Source organism: Vanellus vanellus (assembly GCF_965231255.1).
Source record: "Vanellus vanellus genome assembly, chromosome: 2".
Taxonomy (NCBI): Eukaryota; Metazoa; Chordata; class Aves; order Charadriiformes; family Charadriidae; genus Vanellus; species Vanellus vanellus.
The window spans coordinates 91,521,430-91,539,731 of NC_138906.1; the positions used below are offsets into that span (position 1 = coordinate 91,521,430).

Here is an 18,302-nt window from a genome sequence, read left to right on the forward strand (position 1 = left end):
GGATAGGGAAGCTCTAGAGAGAGACTTAGATAGATTGGATCATTGGGCTAACATCAATGGTATGAGTTTCAACAAGGGCAAGTGCCAGGTCCTGCACTTGGGCCACAATAACCCCACGCAGCGCTACAGGCTTGGGGAGGTGTGGCTGGAAAGCTGCCTGGCAGAAAGAGACCTGGGGGTTCTGATTGACAAGCGGCTGAATATGAGCTGGCAGTGTGCCCAGGTGGCCAAGAAAGCCAACGGCATCCTGGCTTGTATTAGAAATAGCGTGGCCAGCAGAAGTAGGGAGGTGATTGTGCCCTTGTACTCAGCACTGGTGAGGCCACACCTCGAGTATTGTGTCCAGTTTGGGGCACCTCAATACAAGAGAGGTATCGAGGTGCTGGAGCGAGTGCAGAGGAGGGCAACGAAACTGGTGAAGGGCCTAGCAGACAAATCATATGAAGAGCGGTTGAAGGAGCTGGGACTGTTTAGTTTGAGGAGGAGGAGGCTGAGGGGAGACCTCATCACTGTCTACAACTATTTGAAAGTACATTGTAGAGAGGTTGGTGCTGGTCTCTTCTCACAGGTAATTAATGACAGAACAAGAGGGAATGGCTTCAAGCTCCAACAGGGTAGGTTTAGACTGAACATTAGGAAAGAATTTTTCACAGAAAGGGTGGTCGGGCATTGAAATAGACTCCCAGGGAGGTGGTTGAGTCACCATCCCTGGATGTGTTTGAGAGACATTTATTTAGATGTGGTGTTGGGGGATATGGTGAAGGGGAGAACTTTGTAGAGTAGGGTAGATAGTTGGACTCGATTATCCCAAGGGTCTCTTCCAACCTAGACAATTGTATGATTCTATGATTCTGGTGGTCCTCCTTCATCTGGTGAAGTGCTGGACAATTGATGACTGTGACCAGCACTTAAAGACTAAGTTTTAAACTACTGAGCAGTTGCTATTTCCAGCTATTTTGCTGGAGAGTTTAGCTTTTTCAAAATCCAAATGGAAAAGCTTGTGTTCAGGTCAGGAAAAGAGCAGCTTCTTGTAAGGCTTCTAAAAAATATGCTGAGAGCTGCGACTGATTTAAAATGAAGGTTCCTAAAGTCCAACAAGGTTCGGTGTAAATAGTGGCTGGTGTGAGCAATGCATTTCAGGCACATCAGAGGTGAAGATATCACATATCTAGCAGCTGAGAGAGATGCAACTAATGCTCAGGCCTTCCGTAAAAGACAGTACGAAAGAGTCATTGCTGGTATTTTTCCCTGTGCTCAGGAAGGCATTTTTGCACTGTATTTACAGTCTGAGGACTACTAGCTGGGGAAATAATGTAGATCAAACACAGAGTGTGCAGTGGTCCTTGTCATTAGGCCATTGTTTTTTCATGGGTTTGGTGGAACAGCTGCTTTTTGTAATCAGATCTCAGTAAATTGTAATTTGTCACTGGCGCAGTGGGAATAGATTAGTTTAAACATCTTGATGGTGATATGGTTAATCCTATGAGCTGATTCCTAATACTTTATCATTCCTGCAGGCTTAATTTTGGGTTTTTTGGAGGAGGATTTTTTGTGCGTGGCACAGAGATTGTGGCCCTTTCTGTGCCTCTTTTTACAGTATTTACTTCTTGCAATTAATAACAAGTGTTATCCTTTCTGGTTAACACCTTGAACACTGCCCCTTTTCTTGGTTATTGTTTCTGTTGTCCCTCTATTTTTCCCTTCAGTTTCCTGATTGTTCTTTCACATTTCACTGCTTTCACATTTTTTCACTTTTGCCTGAAGATGTGCTGTCTATCAATGGCAGTGTTAACAGTAGTATCTGTAGCATTCAGTTCTGTACAAGGAAGATTTGCCCAGTCCAGGAACAGAAACTTTAGTGAAGGTAACTGTCCTGCAGGGTAACTTTGTGTCTTGACTTGAAATGCTTCTGTTTCTGAACTTCAGTATCTCGACTGCATCCTAGGCCAGGATGTAGCAGTGTCTCTGGAGACGCCTTCTATGGTAGAAGCCGAAATGACAACGCAGTGTAGAACTAAGGTTCTCTAAAATCTTGCCTTGGGCCTCTTGCTGCTGTTTGTTATTTTAAGGTATACTACTACCTTTTGTTCTTAAAAGAAACACGTTTGTTGGTGTGAGTTCTGAACTAATTATACGTGATGCTCGTAACTAGGTATGAAAGAGTTATTGCGGTTTTCTAATTACTGATTTTTCCCACTGTTTTGTGATAAAATATTTAGGACTTTTATATAATGGTTTGGATGATTATGATAAGTGATTCTATTATCACTCTATATTTTATATACATAAATGTGTATATATGTATGTGTGTTGGAATACTTGAATTTTAAGGGTGATAGGAGATGATGTTAGAAACAGTACCTGCATATTTCTTTCTCTGTTTCAGTGCAATTTATCTGTCCAAGCACACATCATAAAATAAAATTAAATGGTCATCTTTTGTTTTTAGGAGTGATGGTGGTGGTGGTGGTTCTACTTCTGCTTTCTTTTGCTTACCTACTCCTTAGTATTAAAATTGACGTCCTAGAAGATGAGAAAACAGTGCAACAAAAAGGGATGCTGGCAGCTCTAGAAATAACTGAAAATATCATCTCCTTTTGTAGCTGGAAGTGAGCAAGTTTTCTGAGGACGTTAGTGAGAATTTCGTAAAAATAAATGCTGGCTGGGCTTCAGGGATGATTTTCATTGAGTTGCAGCTTTCTGTTATAGTTTAAACGTATTCCTCCTTTTGGTTCAATTTAATAATCAATGACATAGAAGTGGTTCTTGGAGTTGTTTTGCAGGACTAAGTTATGGGGTTTTTTAAATGAAAAATCAGGAGGGAACTCAAAGCTCACCATCTGCAGAATGAGGTACTAGCATTTTAAATCACTTTTTGGTTTGAACATCTCTTGGAGAAAACTCTTTGCCTTCCAAAGTGTGGCAGATTATATATTTAAAAAGAATTTCAGAAGAGTTGCCATGAAGTTTTTGAAGTTTAATTTGACCAATCTTGCTATTCAGAAAAATGTTTTAGAACTCCAGGGGACAACTCACCTTTGGTCTTGTTGCTCTTTGAAATGAGAGCTTAAGGTGATGATCCAAGATAAGTAATGAAGAATTACATTGTAAAATTAGATCTTTAAAGGAGTGCAATAAAACACTGAAAAGCCTTTTAAGAGTGGGCCACGAATCGAGTTTTTACTAGAATAATTCTGTTTGGGAGGTGATTTATTGGGAGTGATGATGCGTTAGACTTCAGAGATGTTGATTTGCTACTTTTATCATATGTCTGAAGTTCAAGAAGTCCAATACCTACAATTCATTTCAAAAAAGAATCATCCCACACTCCTGTGTCTTTGAGCATAAGCATTAGATCTTCTGTGGAAGGGGAAGAACATTCAGTATTTCAATAAATATAAAGGATTTTGCATCTTGGTCAGTTTTCTTGAGGATCGAGCATAATTATTGCCTTGTAAACAAGAGTTTACCCACATCTTCAGGTAAGTCTGTCTTGTCTAAGTCTGGAACCCTGTTTTTATGACTAGGGAAGGAATTGAAATGATGTAACTTGTCTGAACAGAGCAAGTTGTCAAAATCCATCCAGAGCCGCTCTTACGCGACAGATAGTTTTCTCCCCTTCTTTGTGTCACGTCCCATTTGTTTCAGAGAGCCTTAATGTGTTTTGTAATATATAAATAGAGCCATTTTGTGAAGCAGATGGTTTAAAAAGGACTGTCAGAGAAGAAAGATGGAGCAGATGTAGAGTTTCTGCTGTAGAATGAAATTCTTGGAAATGTTGGATTCATTAAAAATCCACTTCCCTCACTACCTCTCCCAGTATTTCAAGGGCAAGTTTCATCTGCTCCACAGTACCAAGTGTCTTGCTTTCTGATTTTCTGTCGGTATTTCTTACGAGATGGAGAACTGGCTTCCTCATTAGTCCTTTGGGAGTAATTACAGATATTGAAAGGCTTAAGCTGGAGTTGAATGAATTCCAGTCTTGTTTGTTTGGTGTTTTGTGGAGACCAGTGGGAATGCTTATAGTGACCTGAATGGAATTTTTACCACGGTTGCTACTCTCCAACTCTCCTTGTTCCTTTGCCATGAAGGGGACAGCTCTGGCATCCTTAACCAATTTTTTCTCTAAGGAGGTGGACCACACATCGGAAGTAGTGTGTCTGTAAAAATAAACTGAAAGAAAACAAAAACGACTCCCCGTGGTTATGCTGGTGCAAATGAAGTTGATGTTCCTTCTGAGGCAATTTCTGTAGAGTAAGTTCTAAAAAAAGGGGTGGGAGACTTATGTTATTGTTCAGACTTTTTCCATTTTTTCCTTTCTTTGAATCGTTGACACACAGGGGCAAGTAAAAGAGCATTAATAAAGCTCTGACATAATCTGTTTGATGGAAAACAGACTAATGCAGAATGGGAGAAGATGCCTGAGGAAATAGACTGTGTCCCTGTGCAGTATATAACGTACACAGGTAGCAGTACCAGGTGGGCCACTAACTTGGGGTTTTATACAAGTTTCCCCACAAGATTTCCACTGTGCACTTTGGGGAGTCAGAGCAGAGGTGCTGTTGAGCCGCACTAATTGCTTTTATTGACTTTGCAACCCGTTGCACAGATGCGATGCCTGAAAAACAAGCTTAATTTTGCCATACTGTTGTCAAAAGACTTTGGCATTTCTATAGGTGTCACTCAACAGGCTATAGAGAAAATGTTGTGATGGCTGTAACTTTCTGCTTTAGCTTTCACTTATTAACTTTAGCTTTTATTGAGAAAGCTGATTTTAATTTACAAACCGCAAGCAAAGCTCTGAACCTGAAAAAACAACAGATGTCTTAAATCCCAGTGATACATCCTCTGTTAGAAATCCTAGTAATTTCTACCGTATTTAAAAGAAGGGGGGAGGGGGGGAACCATAGTGCACATGGCATAGCCATCAAATTTTTAAGTAACCAGTTGTCTGTAATGACTCTTCTGACTTACAGATGTTTCAAGAGATGCAGAAATGAGGCATGAATTGGGACTTTGTCAGGAAACAGCAAACAGCACTGTCTCTTGTTGCAGTTTTAAGCATGTAAGAATGTGAAAACAAGAACAAGATACTTAGTGCCGAGTTTATTAACCTCCCACTTGATGACTTGCCTTATCCTTTCCATTTCAATATTAGTTTTGATTTCCTTCAGTCATTGAATCAGGATTTTCTCCTCTTCTCTCCTGTGCCTTAATGCCTGCCTCTCATATGGGCTCTGCTTTTGCATTTAGAGGCTATGCTGTACTTTCACGTTAATGTTATATATGAAAATGAGGTGTTTTCTTGAGTACCCAATATAAAGCAGATGATCCTTATACTCTGTAAAAAAAAAACGGAAGGCAGCCTGTATACCTAAAACCAGTGTATCAAGAAGTGTTTATCGCTGTCTTTCATTGTTACTGTTTTTCTGAGCTCCCAGTTAGTGGGTAGGAGGATGAGGAATTACTGAACCACAGGAGTATAGCATCTGCTCTATGTTTTGTGCCTATAAATTCCATTCTAACTGCTCTGAGATATATCACCAGCCTGCCATAACAAAATAAAGTAAAAATAGGGTGCTCATATTTATTTTTCCTGCTCTGTATGGTCTCTGCCTCCGGAACTGCCCAACTCGGTGTCCCAAACCACGCTGACTGCCTGTTAGTCTCTCTGCTCTATCTACTTTGAGGCTTTAAGCACAAAGCCCATAGGTTTTTTGGGGAAGAACATGTTCCAACAATGGAATAGAAAAACCTTTCCCATTTTTTTTCCCAGTAATTCCCAGTAGTAGTATACAGAACAGTGTGAAAGATCTCTGTGGAAGTTGGTAGAGAAAATTTTCTTCCAAACGTTGCTGAATCTGAACAATGTCCTTAAGACGATTTTTTGGGGAATGAGAAGGGACTGTGACATAGCGTAAAGTTTTATAAAGAAGAACCCTTTTAGAAAGAAGAACATTTGCCCTTCAGATGCCTGACAAACTTCCCGAAAGTGAATTGTGTGTAATGTATTCCTCATCTTTCTGAAAGCAGTGGCTTCACCATGAAATCTTTTTCTTGAGAGAATTAAACTAAGAAAAACAAGAACAACAAAAAAAAACCAAACCAAAACAACCTGAAATGTTCTTAAAATGCAGCTGCATCTGATCTGGAGCTACAAGCAATATTTATATCCACAATTAGTGCACAGCGTAAGTAAAGCAGAAATTTGAAGTGGTCTGGGAGTTTAAATGTGTTTTCACATTTCCTGATGCTTTCATGGTTTTGCTCAGTTTCATCTCATCTGCGATAATGATTGTAAAATACTATGATTATTTGCAAAATGATGGGGGGTTTTATCCTGTTACTTTAATGTTATTCTGTTTAAATCCCATTTTAACATTGTTTTTATCTGAGATAATTTAGTATACCTTTCTGTGTGGTCTAATTTTCATTTACAGTCTATGTACCAATACTGCCTCCAGCAAAATGTAATGTGAGAGCCAAATTAATTTGTTTTGAAAAAAATTCAGACCTTGGGGTAGAAAGTTAGAGAATAAGTTGAGATGTGGGGTGGGTAAAAGCACTGGCAAATGCAGTATGGGCACCAAGCGTATGTGTTTAGTCAGTGGTAGAGTTTGAACCTTATCTTAGACAAAGTGTGATTATCTCACAGATTTATCTGCGGTGCGTGTTTCTCTTTGCTTTGTTGCATTGTTTCAAGTTCTCTTACCTTTGAAGGAGGATAAGAACTTTGGAACACGGCAACTTTTCCAGCAGTCTTGTTTGTTTTTCTGAAGGGAGCACCAGTCCTAACATCAGGATTTCCATATCAAGTCTGGGTGTGCCTTAGTTCTTTCTTCTTCTTGTTTGTGCTATTTATTTCCTGCACTTATTCTAGGAAAATTTTAGGGACTTGCTCTGGTGCAGATGTTCTAAATCAAATGCCTTTTTCTTATATAATTACAAGTGATCAGAAACAGCGGAATTGGACAAGTGCTTGCAGACAGGACATGCATCCTCCCATCCTGCCCTAGGAAGCAAAATCTTCTGTGTCACAATTCAAGTTGTTGAATATTCCTAAAGGCATTTCTTATAGGAGTTTCCTGTTTATTGGGCAGTTTGCTGCAGCTAGTTGTGTGCGTATTACTGATTCATACTGTTGAGTTGCGAATTAACATCTAAATTGTAAGTGTTGCTTGGTGAATTGTCAAAGATAGTGAGAACCAATGCCAGATACTGAAGTTAACATTGCATTTTAATAAACGGCCCTCAGGATAACATGCTTAATGTCTCTGCATACTTTTCTGCATAAGTTCTCCCAACTGCTTGAGTGCAAAACCTCCAGATCATCCTCAGCACTAGCTACCAAAACCTCTTGCTCTCTTTTACGCTAAGTTTTTACATGAAATGGGTATCTCAAGCAGACTTGAAGTACAGGAGCAAAATCAGATCCAGGTATTCTTTTTCTGCTGCCTGAAGTGAACATGTAGGACATCAGTGTGCTGAACGCAGAATCATGCACTTCATGCTCTACTTAGTGGGTCAACCTTCACAAAAAAAAAAAAAAAAAAAAAAAAAGTGAGTGTAATATGCCACTTGAAAGTAAGTTTAGATTCCACAAAGACTGGAGATACTGGAGGAGGGCAAGGAGGACTGTGAAAAGAAGTTAGCTGTGGGCACAGTACAGGGCAATTCTGGGATCTGCTGCCTGCTTTGTCATTTAAACCTAGTGCACAGCAGGGGATAGTAGATGTTTGCTTTTAATAACAGCTTGTGATGAACTAGGCGTTGTAATGAAATTTTTGACAGTGATTCTACTCATACATTAAACTCCTTCCTTAATTTTGTTAGTACAGAACAGAAGAAAAAAAAAATGTCTTGAGGAGGAGCTTGGGAATTATTATGTGCATCCTCCCTGGGATGATGCCCAGGACTAAAGTGTTTACCTCTGTATCTTTGCTTTGCCTGAGGCATTTGTGACTGCTTCAGCACTGAGAGCAGCCAGGGAGATGGGAGTGTGCATGCACGTTGGGTGGCAAAGGGAGGGACAGGCTGCTAGAAGAATGCCAAAGCATTGAATGCTTTCACTGCTGATGGGGAAAACATTTGGCCCTGGGTAAGAATATTTCAGACAAGTCTTGGAATATGTCCAGATCACAACCACCATATTCTTGCTCTCTCTACAGCCACCTACAAAAAGAAAAAACCCACAGCATTTGACTTGGTGCTGAAGAGAGAGTAGAAGAGCAAAGAAGCTTGCTGGGGGAAGGGGGGAGCATCTATCAGTTTGCGATTTACGGTACCAGATGGACTGTGCTGTGTGTTCTGGCTCTGGTGATGGATATGCTAAGTTTTTTCTTTCTCTCATGCATGCTGAGATGGAAGAAGGGAAAGCATCTATCATTGAAGGAGAACAATCTAAGCCAAAAAAAATTGAGGCAGAATATGAAAACACTGTAGATTAAGAAACTCCTATTAATTCTCTCTCTTATCCTTATATCATAAATGACTCCAATACATTTGGGCTGGGAACCTAAATTGTCTGAAGCTTGTTGCTGTGTTGCACCAAATCCCCTGCCCCCCGATATTATTTAAGAACTCTTCCCTATTTGAAAAAGCAGACTACAGATCCTTTTTTTTTTTCCTGATATGTCACAATTAAAAGTAATAGACTTACCCAGGATTTAATACGGCCTTCTGTCTTTAAAATATAGTGGATATGATTTCTTTAAATCATTTTGGAGCATTTAGACTAACAAAGTGGATAAGCCAGCTTGTGGAATAAACCGACATGCGTGAAAACTGGCACAGTTGTTAAACACTGCACATTGTAATGGCATTTTGTTGGGGTATTATTACTTCAGCTGCACAATTATGGGAGACTGCTGCATATTAGTAGATGCTTTCCTCATAACCTCAAGCTATATGTGCTGAGTTATTTTCCTCCTCAGACTATCATCTTGGATTCACCCAGACTACATATCATTTCTCTTTTTCCTCTGTAGCAGTGCATGCTGTAGGCAATAGTGAGTGTAATACTTTCTGCATTGTTAGGCAATGAGCATTATCAGCAGCTGCAATATTTGGGATTAGTTTTTTCATTATTATTTGGCATCTGCAGCACCTACATGAATCTGTTCAGTCCTGTTTCTCCAGAAGGCAGCTGGGCTCTGACTGAGAGAACGCGACCATAAAGCTTTCCTGAAATTGCCACTATACTCAGGAGTTCACTCTTAATTGGAACTGCAGTTGTCACAATGCAGTTCACTGAGAGATGTTATTTATTTAACGAAAGTGGGATATGTTAAAAGACATTTTCACATTTTATAATGGTGAAATGGGGACAGGGCAAGGTTCTCAAGGCTGCACCACAAATCAGTTGCTGAGCCAGAAATATAATCCAGGTCTCATAACCCCAAGCTTCATCCTTGGTCTGCTAGCAAGCAGATGTCTCTGAATTAAGCATGCTACAGAAAATATACCAGCTGGTGTCCTGCAGTACAGAAAATGTCTTTCAGAATAGTAAATAAAAACCAGTGTTTTCCTGAGGGTTGTAGACTTTTTTCTCTAAAAGGTGTCTGCCGCCTAAGCATTGCTTGATTATTATTTTTTTTTTTTTTAAACTAGATGGAAAACATTCCCTGGCTTTTGCAAAAGGTCAGATAAAATGTAATATATTATTTTGTGGTTACATATCTAAAGATGCTTTTGCTCAGGATTTCTCTTCTATGATACTCATACTATTGGTTTTACCTTTCTTAGCTTACTTGCCACCTTTGGAAAATAAAGTAGCCATATACTGGTTAATGAAAGAAAGGGAGAAACTGTTTGGTTTCATGCGGACTAAATGCGTAGATTACAGGGTATTCTGTTTTGCTTGTTTTTCCTAAATTGGCATAGATATTGAAGAACTTAAATGGTGATCAATAAGATTTAAGAATTTACATGCTAACATCAGTTTTGTGTGTGCAACTTAAATTTGAGAATTACTTAGACGGGACAAGAAATTACTTGGCAGAATTCCAGAAGTGGAATAACATTTTATTCCATGGCTCTTATCAGGGTGGGTGGAGTGATGTTGAGACTATTTTTCTTACAGGTGAAAATTGTAGATGAGGTAGAAGCGGTACAGTGTTGCATTTTGGGGAAGAAAGGAGATTTCTCAAGACGATTGTTGCCTGGTATCTTTCTTGCAATATTAAAAAATACACCCCACCCCCCTCTAGGGAGGGGGGGAACAACCAAAAAAACAACACAAAACTTATATTGAATTTCATCTTAAGGACACCCAAAAATGCTAGAAACATTCATTTTTATTTAAGTCTTGTAGACACGCACGCACACACACATACAAGTTTTGCTGTCAGACTGAAGGAGATCAGAGTTGTAACAGAACTGATTTATTTTAAATAAAAATACTCAGTTGTGTAATTTGCAGAAAGTTGGGTAAAGGCCATGTTTTCCCTGCTCTTTGAAGTCTTCATGAAAAACATGACTTCAGTGGGAGCAAGACCACAATAATTTCTCCTTTATTGCTGTTTTTCTCCATCTCTACCATTTCAAACTGGGTAATACTGTTCATTCTGTCAGCAATCTTAATAATATATTATACTTTAAAAATTACTATTTTGGGAATCGTGGTTTTTGGCAAGAACTAAGTGCTGCTCTTGGACTATAAATCTGTGGTGGTTAGTTAAAAGGTTAAACTTACACTAACATGTCTTGTCGCTTTGACCCAGATGGAGTTAAAGCAAGTAAGTAGGGCAAGTTCACCAGCTTTTAATGAACTATTATTAGTCAAATCCCTGCAAAACCAAATAAATGTTATGTCATTCAGTTTTACAATTTTCAACCAGAGGACTCCAGCTGACTGGTGACTTCACATATTCTGATCTATGCTTTCCGGTCAGCAATACATTTCCTTTCCTGGCACTCCACTCTTTACATTTATTCTTATTTTGGCCTAGTGAAGACTAAAGCAATACTGTAAATAGAGTTTAAACTGTGGGTAATTCATGAATCTGATTTTCTGTGTCAAGACCTTCCCTTTCATGAAAACTGGAAAAAAGGTGCCATGGCCACTAGTATAGCTATCAATATGCAGAATATGACCAGGGCTCATATTCCTGAGCATTGGCATGCGTTACAGCTAATGCAACAAGTCTGCTTTATGGCACTTGTCTTTTTCTTCTTTTGTGCAAAGATGATCTTCATACGGGCTGTGAGTGTCTTGTGTTCCAATTACGTTGGATTTACCATGCCTATGAAGTAAGCCTGGCAAACTCTGACTGAGTCACATCAATTGCTTATGTGATTTGCGTAGGGGAGTGCGTGTGTGTGTGTGTGTGTGTGTGTGACCACAGTTCTTCGTGACTTGGAGCTCGTGTTCCGCAAATGAAGAACAATGCTGGAGCTTAAGGGAGTCCTGGTACTGCTCCTCTTTTGTCCAGATGTGATTTCTGAGTTGACCCAGAAAACACATCTGTGAAGACGGGGACATTTCCCAGCCCTGCATGTGAAGGAGCAGGGAGTCGGTGTAGCTCTCCAGTGTATAGACCTTCTGCTCTGCAGCATGCGTCTGCCTGTTTGGGATAGGTTTGTGTGGGATGCTTCTGTGGTCTCAAACAGTTGCGGCTGGGACATGCTCAAGGACATTGTTGATTTTTCTTTTGTTCTGCTTTTTTCCCTAAGAATTGCTACATTTATTTTGTTTTGGTTTTAGCTTACTCAATATTGTGAGTTGAAAGGCATATAAACAAAATGCAGCTTTGTAAGAAGAGTATTTCTCTTTCTTTCATGTTCCTTATGCCTAAATTTAACTTACTAATTGCCATTTTTCCATTTGCCATTCTTTAGTCCAGCAAATAAGCTGGATTTAATGAGATGTCTTTCCTTGAGGTCCTCTTTTTCATGAGGTCCTCTTCAGCATAAAGGGAGAGAGATAAGTAGTAATATCAGCTATCATACATTATGAGGAGAAATGGTAGTTTTTGGAGAAGGAGCACAAGGTTGTATATAGCTCTGAAAATTCCGTGATTCCATGATAGCAGCTGTTCTAACCATTCATACTTGATTCATCCCTGAAAGTGGGATATATTTGCATAATGCAGGCGTTTTGGGAGGAAGGGAAGAGGAGGGAGGACATTTGTATCTTTTTTTTTTTTTGTTTAAATCCTCTCCCCTCTCAATTTTGGTACACTTTCAGTTTTGACATGATTTTCTCTCCTGCTGCCAGATAGCAACAAAAGGAAATTTATTTTTTCAATAGTATTTTAAGCAGTACATAAAGTTTACTTATATGTGCTCAGTTCTCCTGTGTGTAGACGGTGAGAGCGCTGAAGCAGGGAAAAACCCCATCTCCCTGTTGCTGCTGACACTTCTACTTCAACCCCACCAGCATCAGCAGAAGTCACTTGAAGCAGCTTGCCTAACGCAGGTCGCGATCTCTGTGGAGCAAAAGCCACGGCTGGCTGGGGGAGCGGTGTGGGGCAGGCGTGTTCTTAGCCCTTTTTTGCCTTGCGAGGTGAGCAATGGTTGCCATTGGGTATTGTATGAAAATCCTGGGTGCCTGGGCAAGCTCCCAGCTGACTGGGTGAGGCGAGGTTGCCGCTGTGGCATCCTGCCTGAGCAGTGCCGTGCAGCTATAACAGAAGCGGGAAGTCTCAGCATGCAGACGAGCCACGGTGTCTAGACATGCTACCATTATTTCTTTGCTCAATTCAGCGTGTAGCCAAATATCTTTCCAAATATTCTAGACAGATGTGAGAGCGGTGCCTATATCTGTATGACAGCGAAGGCTGTTAACTGCACACGCATCCTCCTCCATGTCTCCACCAAATTTAATCATACCGCTTGGTCGTCCCAATGGCTTCAGTACCATATTTGACAGAACAAGAGGGAATGGCTTCAAGCTCCAACAGGGTAGATTTAGACTGAACATTAGGAAAGAATTTTTCACAGAAAGAGTGGTCGGACATTGGAATAGACTGCCCAGAGAGGTGGTTGAGTCACCATCCCTGGATGTGTTTAAGAGACGTTTAGATGTGATGTTGGGGGATATGGCGTAGGGGAGAACTTTGTAGAGTAGGGTAGATGGTTGGACTCGATGATCCCAAGGGTCTCTTCCAACCTAGACAATTCTATGATTCTATGATATTTTATCAACAGTGGCAAACAGCACTCCTATCTGTTTATCATTAAATCTAGTGAAGATTTCTGGAAAACTTCCACTACTATACACATAGGTATCATTTTTCTCCATTTGCAGAAGGTTTTTTCCCCTGTTCTTTTCAATTGATGTGCTTTCGGGCAAATAAAATGTACCATGGCTGAATTCCCCTCTTGTGTGCCTGTGTTTGTCACTGAGGGTAGGGAAAAACAGCAATTTGGAGTTTGTCTGTTGTTTTGCCCAGCCATTTTCATGAAAGTTTTTGTGTTATATTGAAACTGGTCATTGTTTTCAGAAGGGAAAGCATGGGAGACAGAGGCAGGGAGCACAGCAACTGTAGCCTTTTTGCTCTAGCAAATGATACTAAATCAAAGCAAAAGTAAACTAAAACATGGCTATATCCCCCCAAATAAAAAAAAAAAAAACAAAAACTGATGTATTTATTCTGGTCAGTGTTCTGATTTTGGTGGCTTAATTTACAATTTCTATCAGATTGGTTTGGTGTGGGCTGTGTAGGCTGTTACCCTCACTTTAGCTTAACTAAATGAATACTCAGGCTAATTTCTGGTGTTATCCCACCTACAGCACATACTGTATTGTGTCTGATGAGAGTGCCGTCACAATCATAGGAACAGCAGGGTTGCCGTGTTAAGAGGTATAAAATAAGCAAGACATGTATCTGTAGAAATCCAAGCTTTACGAGTTTGATTCTGTGTGTGTATGTATTCCCTAAATCGGTAAGGTGGATTCAGACTCTGCTTTCCAGTTGAGTCTAGGTAATTCTTAAGCTTAGAATAAAAATACATTTGCTAAAACTTTTATTTTACTAAAATAAAATCTGAGATTTTTATGTAGAAATACGAATTGTGAAATGAGTGGTGAAGGGGTGGTGGATGGGTTGAAGTGCATATAGAAAGCACTAGTACTGTCAGGTTTGTTTAGAAAAATTGAGGTATACGGCATGCTTTGTAATGTTTCAAAGTGTAATAATTCAGCTGTTCGTTCTGGTGTAGTGAGTGCATACATAAATCACTAGCACACTGCATCTTAGAGATGGGTTGCTTGTAGTTGTCTGTAGAACTTACTGCATGGTAACAGTTATAATTAATTACTTGGAAGACTGAACGTCTCAGAGTACTTTGTCATCGACGTGCATGGGTGGTGGGTAGTTGCGCTGAGGTGTTCAAGTATCCTCTGGTACACGGTAATATAAAAAGCAGAACTTGATCCTCTTCCAAGATTTAAAATTGTCCTTGCCTTTCTGAAAAGCGGGAGGCAAAGAAAAGGTGATGCAATGTCTTCTCAACAATATAAGCTTCACCTACCACCTTGGACTATGAAATTCAAAGTTACCTTCTATCCTTTAGCTACAGTTGATCCCTATGCTATGCAGAACATTATCTAAATCTGCTCTTGGCAGCTTTTACAGCAGTTTGACATCGCTGAGTTTCGTGGAGGGGTGTGTATATGTGCGCATATGAGACAAATCCTTAAATTTAGAAGATAATATATAAATGTTTAAAATCTGAAGTACTTTGTGGTAGGGAACAGGGGATTCGTGAGAAATTTTGACATGGTGAATGTGGATCTTTGTTGTCTAACCTGGAGAGTTCTCGATCATGTGATGTTTCCTTGCAATAAAACATTTTATGCAGTGCTGCTTATGCATTCGGCAGATTTCCTGAGACTTTCATAGGTTAGAAAAGCACTGGAAAAAAATCGCAAGCACTTTCAGTAATCTAGTACAGTCATTTTATGTAAGTGAGTAAACAGAATGGAACAATGACTCCTTTTTGCCTCATGCCCCTGATTAGGTTCAAGGGGTGAACTGTTGATTGCTAGTGTATTTGTTCTGTGCAGTAGACATTCTCAAGAAACGAATGCTTAAATTGGGTGGACTATTATTGTTTTTTACTTATGAAGTACTTTCTTGTTGAGGTGTTGAGAGCAGGAAACGGCTATGTGATTCCTGTCTTCTTGTTTCAAGTAAGGGTAGCACTTACCCTTAGCAATACCTTCTTTGTTTCAATAAAGAAAAAGCACATTAACTTTTGGAATGTTTTTGTTCCTACAAAACGGGTTAATGCCTTGAAGTGTTCTAAATGATGCATCTCTTTCTTGAAAATGTCTTTTGTAATGTTTTGAGATGTTAGGCAGTAACTTATGGAAAGCTGAAAGAACACTAAAGTTTTGCCCACCTGAATTTTGTCATGGATTTCACTTGGGGCCAGATTTCAGCCCATGCTTTAGGCATGTTTAATTTTAGTGGTGGTCAGGACACCAAAGAAGATTTTTACAGTGTGGATTTTTCTCAAATTCATGTCCCATGGATTTTGTTAATTCTGTGACAAGTACTCCTCTTTTCCGATTCTCATCTCAAGCTGCCAGTTACTTTAAAGAATGATTATTTTTTTTCTGCCTCTTTCTGTTTGGTTCCTGTTCACACTGTGTAGTTCAGTGCCTTACATTTCTAATTTATTGTCTTGAAAGACAGATGTTTTATGACTGCTATAAATGTCTGAGAATTGCTGATGAGCTGTCTCTTCAATTTCTCTTTTATGTTTCCTTTTCTCCTAGGAGCCTCCAAGGTAGACCCAGGACCCCACTGTGCTAGGCTCTACACAAGCGCTGAACAGAGGCAGTAAATGATTACAGAGGGATGGTAGCTAAAAGGTAGGTAAGAGACTCTATTTTGTTCAGTGGGTAGACGGTGATGTCATGGAGAGACTGTAAGATGCTGTCTGGTAAAAGACTGTGAGATGGTTTTGTAGACCATTACAGGTATTCTGCCTTTCTCCCCTCCCTAAGCTAAGGCAATGCAAGAAATGGGAACGGGAGGAACGCATGAAAAACAACCTGCGATTCTCCTTTCTTCTCCCCTCTCTTAAATTATGCTCAACTTCAAAAAGGGAAACTATGTAAAAATGGGGATGTTTGTTTAAAGAAAAACTGAAAGGGCAACTGTAAGAGTAACGTGTTTGTAGGTGGCAGAGACATTATTTCAGGATACTGTTTTGGAGGCTCCACACAAATGCTTACCATCAGTCTAAAAAAGACTTAAGAAAAGGAAGCCTGTATAATGACTAGGTAGGGGAGACTATTAAAAGCAAGAGGACATCTTAAAAAAAGCTGTGGCTGCATTCAAGGAAGGAAAATAGGACCAAAAAAAATCCCCCTATCAGGCTAAACATAAAATTAATAAATGCTTTTTTCAACCACGCCAGTAGCAGGAAGCCAGCGGAAGAGTCTGTGGAGCCTGCCTATAATGACGTTATGAAACGAACAATCTGAGATAAAACCATGGCAGAAAACTAAATAATTCTTGTGTGTATGTGCTCACCACTGAAAAGCGTGAGGTGGTTCCTATTTTGGAACCCTTTTTATGGGAGGCTTATGAGATTGCATTTCTCAGCTGGAAGCATTTGTAGGAAAGATTGCGGAACAAATTGCATGTTCCCAATTTAACAGGTCCAGATGCAGCTCACTCAAGTTTTTAAAGAAGGGAAGAGTGAAATAGAACAGCTATGGACAGTGGCATGCAGCTTCTTGCTTTGAAGTGTCTCAGCAGTTGAGAACTTGAAGATGTCTAATTTGACGCCATGTTTTAGTAAGCATTCATGTGGAATCAGGGAACCCAATAGAACCCAATAAACCTCTTGGAAAATTGAGTGGATTAATTAAAATATTAGATTAGCGACTGTTTTAGAAAGGACATTGGATAAATATGATGGAGATGCTGAATTTATTTCTGTGAAGGGGAGCCTGATAAAGAGCAGCTTTAGAAATAGGTTAATATTAGTCTTCAGCTACTTGAAGGGTGCTTACAAGGATGATAGAGCCAATGTTCTTAGTAGTGGCAAACCATATAACAGGTGGTTAACATACATAAGATTGCAGATTGAAATGTTCTGATTGGGCCTTGTAGAAAATCTTTTTCACTAGGAGGGTAGCGCAGCACTGGAAAAAGTTACCCAGGGAAACAGAAGTGGCATCTCTCCTGAGGGAGGCTTTTGAGTCTTAGTTGGACAAAGCTACAGCTGACCTACTGTGGCTTTTAGCGGTTGGTCAGACTGGATGACTTCCAGAGATCCCTTCCAGCCAGCATTTTTGTGATTCGAAGTCAAGTCTTGCTAAACTGCTGTGGTCCTTTGAAGGCATACAGATGAAAGAGATTTTATGATGCATTGCTCTACTTAAATTTTGAAAAGGCATCTGGTATTCTAAGTCCTTTCAAAATTTTTTTAAAGGAAATAAACAGGCACAGGTTAAGGGGGAGGACTGCCAATTGTGTAAATAATTGGTTAAATGGTATAGAGAACACCAGGACAAAAATGTGTTGGAAATCACCAGTGGACCTCAGGGGTCGGTACTGGGGCCTGTACTGTTTAACATCTTTGTCGGTGACATGGACAGTGGGGTCGAGTGCACCCTCAGCAAGTTTGCCGATGATACCAAGCTCTTTGGCGAGGTAGACATGCTGGAAGGGAGGGATGCCATCCAGAGGGACCTGGACAGGCTGGAAAGGTGGGCCCAAGCCAACCTCATGCAGTTCAACAAGGCCAAGTGCAAGGACTTACATCTGGGTCAGGGCAATCCCAAGCACAAATACAGGCTGGGTGGGGAATGGCTGGAAAGCAGCCCTGAGGAGAAGGACCTGGGTGTGCTGATTGACGAGAAGCTCAACATGAGCCAGCAGTGTGCGATCACAGCCCAGAAGGCCAACCTGGGCTGCATCAGAAGTGTGGCCAGCAGGTCAAAGGAGGTGACTCTGCCCCTTTACTCCACTCTCATGAGACCCCACCTGGAGTACTGCATCCAGCTCTGGAGTCCCCAACAGAAGAAGGACATGGACCTGCTGGAGCATGTCCAGAGGAGAGCCACGAGGATGATCCGAGGGCTAGAGCACCTCTCCTATGAGGAGAGTCAGAGAGTTGGGACTGTTCAGCCTGGAGAAGAGAAGGCTCCGGGGACACCTTATGGCAGCCTTCCAGTACCTAAACGGGACCTACAGGAAAGCCGGGGAAGGACTTTTTACTAGGGCATGTAGCGATAGGACAAGGGGGAATGGCTTTAAACTGGAAGAGGTCAGGTTCAGATTGAACATTAGGAAGAAGTTTTTCACTGTGAGGGTGGTAAGGCACTGGAACAGGTT

The 18,302-nt window shown here is 40.4% G+C and overlaps 1 long non-coding RNA gene across 1 annotated transcript in view; it reads left to right on the forward strand.

The window, feature by feature from the left end:
• Positions 1-18,302, forward strand: part of LOC309668778 — a 109,643-nt gene that overhangs the window by 72,657 nt on the left and 18,684 nt on the right. The window contains exon 2 of the long non-coding RNA XR_014268870.1: positions 15,728-15,823. This is a non-coding gene — a long non-coding RNA (uncharacterized lncRNA). The remainder of the gene's footprint in view (positions 1-15,727; positions 15,824-18,302) is intronic.